This window comes from Cupressus sempervirens, chromosome 2, assembly GCF_028749045.1.
Source record: "Cupressus sempervirens isolate cs-2001-9-10 chromosome 2, ASM2874904v1, whole genome shotgun sequence".
Lineage (NCBI taxonomy): Eukaryota > Viridiplantae > Streptophyta > Pinopsida > Cupressales > Cupressaceae > Cupressus > Cupressus sempervirens.
In genome coordinates, this window is record NC_143119.1 from 768,881,442 (window position 1) to 768,890,546 (window position 9,105).

The 9,105-nt window shown below is 34.4% G+C and overlaps 1 pseudogene across 2 annotated transcripts; it reads right to left on the minus strand.

Annotated features, from left to right (window-relative positions):
* Positions 1-1,917: 1,917 nt before the first annotated feature.
* Positions 1,918-5,722, minus strand: LOC149575718 (L-type lectin-domain containing receptor kinase SIT2 pseudogene; annotated as a pseudogene). Of its 2 annotated transcripts, none has more exons than XR_016360219.1 (2): positions 2,694-5,558; positions 1,918-2,367 (listed from the first exon to the last, which is right to left on the minus strand). The product of XR_016360219.1 is annotated as an L-type lectin-domain containing receptor kinase SIT2 pseudogene, transcript variant X1 (transcript). The 2 variants fall into 2 exon arrangements; XR_016360220.1 differs by having other exon boundaries at positions 2,062-2,364; positions 2,694-5,722.
* Between the last annotated feature and the right edge of the window lie 3,383 nt (positions 5,723-9,105).

The window sequence follows — 9,105 nt, forward strand, 5'->3', positions numbered from 1 at the left end:
AACAATTTGAAAGTTATTGCAGTTTTAAGTTTTTGATGACGTCTTGAAAAATCTTCGGAGTCGAACTTGAGACATTAAATGGTCTCGTACAACCCCAAATAATGGGGGATAGTTGTTCAAAGTGTTGTAAAGCACTCAGAGATCTTTTTGATAGTGTCAATAGTCTATCAATCGAAGTCCAAGATCAAAAGTTATGCTTCCCAAATGTTAGGCCACCTTTTTTGGAATCTCTTATTTTCCCACCTACTAATTTGAACTTTAAATCCTTTGTTTTGGCACCCAACCACCAAATTTCATTTAGGCTAGTTGAGGCCCATCTTGGTAGTGAAAGTGTTGTTTGCGGAGAAGGTATTGTGAGAAGGGTTTTTCTCAAGAATCCAATAATATTGTAGCCCATAAAGCACACAATTGGGCCTTTTTAGATTGTAATGAATGTAATAGCTTCTCATTTCAAATAATAGAGATTTCATTTACTATTGTGTCATTTTTGTCATGAGTTGTGCCTTCATCATAATTACACTATACATAATCATAATGTCACAAGCATTTATGTTTGAAATCTTACTAAAGTAAGATGTGTAATTAATATGATCATTTCAAAGTTTTAAGTTTAACTCATTTCTTACAACTCATTACATATTTTCCATTTTCTCTTACACAATCTTTGTCTCTACAATAGCATATGGCTACAAGATTTCTTTAGAAGTATGATTAAATTATATTGATAACATATAAAACTTCTATATTTTTTGAATCTCTCTTTCCAATTTGAATTTGTTGCATTTCTTTCACCCATTCATATCAAATCCATGTAATTTTGTTCTTCATGATTCCTTCTCAAAGAAACTATTCAATATCCCTTCGAAAAAAAATCAATACTTTTGATCAAAATCTTTAGTATTTGTAAATTTCATAGCTCTAGGAAGTCAAATAACAATTCACCTATGTGTTGCATCACAAAAAAATATGGATATTTATATTTCATTTTTAATTCAACTTTGAAATGTGCATTCATTTAGTAGATGTCACATATATTTGACTAGTCTTTTCCTTTGTAGGCTCTATAAATAATATTTCTACAACTTATTACTCATTCATTATTGCAGTACAGTAGGGGGTTAAGAGTCATCATTAGAACATGTTAACTAATTTCTTATGGATAATTTAGTATCTTCCTCACAAGAAGAATTTTATTTTGAATATAATTGTCATTGCCCTTAATTTACATGATTTCCATACTAAACAAGTAGATAAATCCCATCCTATAAAAAAGTACCATACGATATCAAATTCCATGGTGAAAGACTAACCAAACCAAAAGATCTAAAATCAATAAAAAAATGTAAGCTAACTAGTTTCATGGGCACAACAATAACACTAGGGTGGACATGTAGTTGGGACAAGGAAGCGAGCAAGCAAGTAGGCATGGAGTTAAATTTGAGCATAACTTGTCCTTCTAGAAGCCCTAAGATTCCCTTTATTCATATAAGACTGTGCAAAAGATGTACACTAGAAGTCTACCACTTCCTTCACTATTTAGACAACCATTTTTTATGTAGTCCCTATCAAATGAATAGACATTAGGGTGAGCCCTCAACTTCAAAATGATTTACTATTTCTTCATGATTAATTATTTTGCTTAGTTTTTTAATCTAGAATTCACAATATGAACAAGTACATATAACAGATCAGATATTATCATGAGAAGATTTTCTGGAGGTTGATTGTGTCACAATTTTTTTAACATCATATATAACTTACTTTCATCATGCAACAGTTTGAAAATGAAATTTGTTGAGCTTTTTGTGCTTCTCTATATAACTTACTTTCTTATCTATATAACTATTTGTTGGTCTATTTAGCCTCACTAAAAAAATTCATTTATTACTTGAAAAAATGTCAAAATTAAACAAATACTTAATATAAAAGTTGAACATATAATTGCTTATAAACTTGTTGCACGTTTCCTACTCCATGCCATCTAGCACTATCTATGTCTGTCATTTTATGGTTGTCATAGGTCCATGAATATCTCTATCAAATGAGGTGTGCCACATTGAATGAGTAGTCCAAAATAAGGTCCATAAATATCTCCATCTGCCCCAAAAACAAAAACCAAAAAGTTTTGTTGCTGAGGTAATAACAATTCAATTCCGACTGCTACTTACAGCCAAGCTTTTGCTCAAACAATCGGCCTATTCAACCTAATTAGCACCATTTTCGCTTACTCCCTCCCACATTCAACATTGGGTGGCCCCATTTATCTTAAGATTTACACTTGGCGCATCAAGTTTCTACACAAATACGCGACTGGATCAAACTTCTTCAGTTATCAATAACTCTTTTTCAGATACGGAACTGGGTCTTCTTCCAAACAAACAAAAAGAAAGTAAGTAGGAGATAATTTTCACAGCAAGTCAAATTATGATATTGTTATTAGGATTTAACTGTGTGTTTTGAGTCAAATTATGATATTGCTACGAGTTTGACTCAAAACACAGTTAAATTCTTATAGCAATATCATAAAAAGAAAGTAAACATATTACTGACAGAAAACAGGAGAATAACCTTAAAATCATGTATTCGCATTGGGCTACTCGGGGAAAGCATCCAATTTGCTGTTAAGGCTAATTTGCACAGCTACTAAAACTTTTAAAATTTTAAATTGGGTTTTGCGGATTTTTTCAATGTACCTCCTTAGATGAGTGAAGATAGATGATGACCACGATGCAAAACATAGCCTATGAGACAGCCTTCCCACTAAACTCATTTTAGTAACTCGGGTTCTTTTTTGTGCAAGCTGATGGTGAGCCCACCTAACTCCTCAATGTTCTCCTTGCTGAATATGTCCTACCAAGAGCTGTCCTTGAATGCATCACATTTTAAAATAAAGTGTTGTTCAGTTTCCACCATCTCAGAATTGCAATACGTGCAAACTTTCTTTCCAAGACTCTTTTGGACGATGGCTCCGCCCAAGATTCATCCGGTCTCTTCCGTCGTCCGGTCTCATAGCTGAGCTGGCGAAAGTTGGTTCTAAGCTGAGCAATAAGAGTTTTAACTCTCCAAGAAATGTTTGCCTCAATATATGCCTTCTGAAATAAGATTCTAACTCACTGAAAAACTTAAAGCTAAAATTTTGGTGTATTATCACAATTATGAGACCCCGTCTATTACTGAATCTCTTCCCCTAAACAAAATTCTGTAAAACAAGCTTTTCCTTTCTACAGTGACTCAGACAATGAAGACTCCCTTATACTTACAGGGCCTGAAATACTCATCTCAGATGAAAGATCAAGGGCAGGGGCCACAAGGGAAGCTTCACCCTCTAGTATCTGAACCACTTGTCTCATACCAGGTCTTCCTTTCACTTCAGGATTACAACACAGGAGCCCCAATTGAAGCACTCTCTCCATCTCCTCCTCAACAAAACAACCACCAAGCTTTTGATCAGCAGCATCCATGAGCCTTCCATTGCCATGCAACTCCCTCACCCAATCCAACAAAATCACCTGAGAATCTTCAAAGTAGAAATCTACAGGCCGCCTTCCACAAGCAACCTCTAACATCAAAACCCCAAAGCTGAAAACATCAGTGCTACTACTCGCCTTTCCTGTAGCTACCAACTCAGGAGCAATGTAACCAGGGGTTCCAGCCACACGAGTGCTTTGGCTATTCTCCTCATGCCCATATAAACGAGCAAGCCCAAAATCCCCCAATTTCCCATGAAGCTCTGAATCCAACAAAACATTGGAAGATTTGATGTCTCGGTGCACTACTCTTTGCTCCCACCCTTCATGAAGATACAACAATCCCGCACCCACATCTCTTAAAATTGCATACCTTTGAGCCCATCCAAGAACTCGACCGGGATTCCTACCTATCATCTTATCAAGGCTTCCATTCTCCATGAAATCGTACACTATGAAGAACTTTTGTCCCCTCCTGCAGTAACCCCTGATTTGCACTAAATTCCTGTGCTGAAGACGACCTAGACTTGAAATCTCTGCTATGAATTCCTTCACTCCTTCACTGGTCTCTCGGAAGATTGATTTCACGGCAACATGGAGGCCATTAGTGGGGAGAATTCCTTTGTAAACCTTGCCGAATCCTCCAAATCCCAAGACTCGCTTTTCTGAGAATCCATCAGTTGCAATGCTTAAGTCATTGTAGCTGATTCTGTGAGGCCAATACTCTAATTCCCAATCTTCAACCAATTCTATGTTTTTCCTCCTCCTAAACCACACAAGTGCAATCACAAGCACTAGGAACACAGCTAAAGCTGTTGATATGCCGATTTTTAGTCGCAATTTTCTGTTACTGGAATCAGATTTTATGGGTTTTAAGATTGGAAGAACAGATGCGTTCAAAGCAGGTGCTGTTCCATTTGTAGTGAAGCTCCATGCGAGGATGTAATGTTCTTGAACGAATTTTCCAGTACCTGCCACAAAACCAACATACATTTCTTCCTCTAAAAGACTTACCAGACTCAGATTTGTATGAGAAATTAGAGGCCTTTCAGGGCGAATTGAACCAGCTACTGCTATGCTCACATTGAGCTGATCTTGGAGATGATCATAATCAATCCAGGCTTGAATGTTCCGTCTCCCGTTGAGATCTAATTCCACGGACCGATTTCCATCCCAGAAACCTGCAGACTTAGATTCTACAGAAACGAGAGAGTTGAGATCCACTCCTACATGATTATCATCGAAGTCGTCGAATTCGTCGTTCTTAAAAGTGTCGAATTCGACGGCAAAGAGATGGTTGTAAGGCTGCCCCATGCTTGTGAAATTGAACAAACCAAGGTACGAACCTTTTAGGCCTCCCTCGTGTGTTTTGTTTGGCGTTATGATGAACCAGAGCCCTTCTGCGCTCTGTGAACCATCTGGAGGAGGAGCCATGGCGAATACGAAAGTTGTGCTGAATGATAAAGTTGCATTCTTGATCCCTAATTCCTCTTTCATACGCAAGGGTTCTGAGTATAAAACAGTACCCGTGAGGTATTCTGATTGATTGGTGAGACGGATGCCTATAAGATCGGGCTCAATCACAGCGCTCCCATGAAAATACAAGCTTGACAGATTTGTAGTAGTTAAGCCGCTCAGTCTGGGAAAGACAAAGGTTTTTGGGGCTTGAGCAGATAGGCAGAGACAGGGGTAAAGGAGGAGGTAAATTACAGGGATAACAGATATGTCCGCCATTGATTCATCCTTGAATCGCATAAAGATCAAACAAGTACAGCATAGGTAATAGAAGAATTGGGGACATTCCAGTAGAATAAAATCTGTATACACGTATTTGTGAGGTAATGGGCTTTAGGTTAGGGTATTTAAAAGTCTTCGCCGATATAATGGACTTTTTGATGGTTCGAAAAATACAGAAATTGTTGGAACAAAACAAGTAATTTTGTCACAAGAAGTAATTTTTCCCCCACGTAAGAATGCAGAAATCTTATCTTCTTCACCATGTTTGCTATTTTATTCATATCCATGAGCTACAGATAAGATTGTATTGAAATTGTTATGGCATTCAATAATGAAATCTTACGGCAGATGTGCTGAGATGAATAAAATTTGTCCCGCCTGCTGTAGAATTCTCGGGTAGAAACTTGCGATCAGTCCCTTGTTGAACAACTATGTGACTTTTTTCAATCGTTGTGTTAGTTTTCAACAAGTCCGATCGCTTGTTAGAGCTCGAGGTCTATGCAGTTACTTATGGAAGTGGTTGTCAAATAGCTTAGCATTGCATGTATATCTCGAGTTAAACATGGTCGTAGAAATGTTTTTTTTTTTTTTTTGCCCTCTTTAAATTTGTTGTCAATTGGGAATCAACTTTTAGTGTGTTATGGGCATAGTTAAGGAATGCCTAACTATAGTTTTGAAAAATTATGAGTTATGTTTGACTTTTTTTAGCATATATTTGTTTAATATATGTTGTAGGGGATTTTTTTTTGTATAACAAAAGTCTTAATAGAGATTTTCAAATCAATTATGCATTTACTTATAGAAATCTTAATATGATTAAAATAAAGTCTTTGATAGAGGCGCATATGAAGATAAAGGGAGGCAAGAAGAAGAAGATAAGTAGGTAATGAGGTAGAAAGAGGTAGAGAGAGAGATGAAGATAGAGAGAGAGGGGGGAAGAATTCAAGAGGAAGAGAGAAAGAGGGAGAAAGGGAGAGATAGAAAGAGATAAATAGTGAGATACACAAATAGAGAGAAATAGAGTGGGGGCATGGGGGAGGGGGGGGAGAGAGAGAGAGAGATGTTGGGACATTGGTGCCTTAAGCTTGTATTTACAAAATATTATAAGTTTTAGGGGCGAGGGGGAGAGAGAGAGAGAGATGTTGGGACATTGTTGTCTCAAGCTTGCAGTTACATAATGTTATATTTCAAATAAGTCTATATTTGACCACAGATTGAGAGAGAGAGAGAGAGAGAGAGAGAGAGAGAGAGAGAGAGAGAGAGAGAGAGATGTTGGGACATTGTTGTCTCAAGCTTGCAGTTACATAATGTTATATTTCAAATAAGTCTATATTTGACCACAGATTGATCATAAAAAAATTAAAAGCTACATATTGTTTTAATAAGATTGTTTTAAATTTGAAAAGAATTACTAAATTGTTTCAAAAAGAATGACGATCACATGTAACACGAAAGGCATTACCATGACCAAACCATCATTAAAAAATGCACATGACAGGCAAGGGTGACCGTCAAATTCTACGCCTAGTCAAGACTATGATTGCTTGATAGAGTTTGAGGTTTGTAGTTGTCAAATAGCTTGGTATTGCATTTATATTATTTCAACAAGAACTTTTCTAGTTAAATAAGGTTGTAGAATTATTATTTTTCTTTTTATTTAGTTTTGTTGTCAATTAGGAATCAACATTTAGTGTGTAATAGGTACACATAAGAAATGTGTAAATACAACTTGAAATTTTTTGTTCATATATATATAATTCAATGATGTTTTTGTCTGTAACAAAGGTTTCAGTAGAGATTTTAAAATCAACTATGCATCTATTTATAGAAATCCAGACATGACTAATAGAGAACTTTTAATAGAGGTAGAGATGAAGATAGAGGGAAGCAAAAAGGAGAGAGAAATGGAGAAATAGATAGAGGAGGGGGTGGGGAGAAAATAGGAGGGAGGGAGGGAGGGAGGGAGGGAGGGAGAGAGAGAGAGATTGGGGGAAATTGTGTGTGTGTGTGTGTGTGTGTGTGTGTGAGAGAGAGAGAGAGATTGGAATAGTGATGTCTCAAGCTTGCATTTACATATCAGTACTATTTATGGTAAGTTTACATTTGAGCACAAATTGATCCCAAAAAAATTGAAAGCTATAGATTGTTTTAGTAAGCATGTTGATATTTTTTTGTTGCAAGATCATAATTAGATTTTTAGAATATTAAGGTTTTCATTTTTTGAAGTTTCATTTGAAAGATTCAGTCAATTTTTGAAAGCCATAAGAGGCATTTTCTGGGCCCAAAAGTATTCATAACAAGTGTATTCCTAAATCAAAATATATCGTCTCCAAAAGTTGGTTCTCCTTAAATGATAATTTTAAAAACATGTTGGACACATAAAAGAGATTTCAAGAGGAGTCACGTGTTCAGTGTGTATTTGACACATCATAACTTACATCTTGGATTGGAGATAAGTTGGGTGCCACTTTTTTTTTTTTTTGCTCATGATTTTGTAATACCTTTTGACCATTTATGTATATTGTATCTATTATATGTTGGGTGCCTAAGATGGAGGTTATGTGTAAGAGAAACTTATAAATGAGTTATTTTTTGATGTTGATGCTCATGTAAGAAACTTCCTCTTCAAGTATTTTTTTTCTATTATTAGTCCCTGCCTTTTATTGTTTTCAGTTGACCCCCTTTCAATTAATTTTTCTTGTCAAATCAAGCATTACATTTTAGAACTTCTAAAGTCGGATTTAAAAATTGAATTATTGAATGTCATTTCTAATTTTTCGATTGGGCTAAGCTAAATTTGCTCGGGATAAATTGATTTTCACAAAATTAAAATTGGACAAAAACTTAAGTAGATAGATGGCTAGGTTTGGCAAAAATCCATGAGAAGAAGGTCATGATGTTAGTAAAAATTAATGGGCCAGCAATTAATTAGTACATATCAGCATTATCGTCCCTCTTATGTTTCCTCCACAATTAAAAAAACTTCCTTCTGACATATATTTAATGCATGCTTTCATTTTAGATGAAGGATATTTTGTTAGAAATAGGCTTTTTATATCTACTTTTTATTTGATTGTGAAGAATCTACAAACAATTAAGTTAGAAAAAGTATAAAGAATTATTTATAAATACTAAAAGAACTCTTGGCTATTTGATTTCATATTATTATTAAAATACATTTATGTTCAGTTAATAATTTGGTTCAATATTATAAAGATATTTTTAGATATATTTAGACTATTTAATATATAATTCATAAAATATAAATAATTTGTAAATATAGTATATGTTATGAGTTATCTTTAGTCAATGTAATTTTAAGTTTAATAGTAAAATGTAAATTAAAAAAATAAAAGACAAAGTTTATTATAATGATAATATTTTCATTCCATCAATTTCTTATGAATTAAATTATTCAAAAATCAAAATAATTAATGTGGTTATTAACATTTTTTTTTCTTTATTCAACTTTTATTATTACAAAAATTATAATATCTTTCACTAGTACCAAAAGGCAGGGACTCAAGCTCTCAAGAGCTCTTGTTAATTTTTGAATAATATATTAGGTGACTTTTAAAGTGTGGTTTTTTTCTCCTGAAAGGGCTTTCCCTATGTAAATCACTATGTTATAATGGGTATGTAATTTATGTTTATTTGTGATAATTTTTGTAAGTATTGTAAAGTTATGAAAAGTTTTGCATAACCCTCCTTCATGGTTAGTGTAGGATTTGTTCCACTACATTAACTTTTGTTAGAGTAATATGGTGTGTTCTTATATATAATATATAATAATTAATTATTATTATGCAATCTAGGTTTTACCTTTTAGGGTTTTGATCTCCTTTATAAGGATTGATCTCTGTGTACTATTTAATTCATTCATTTTTGACACAACATTCAT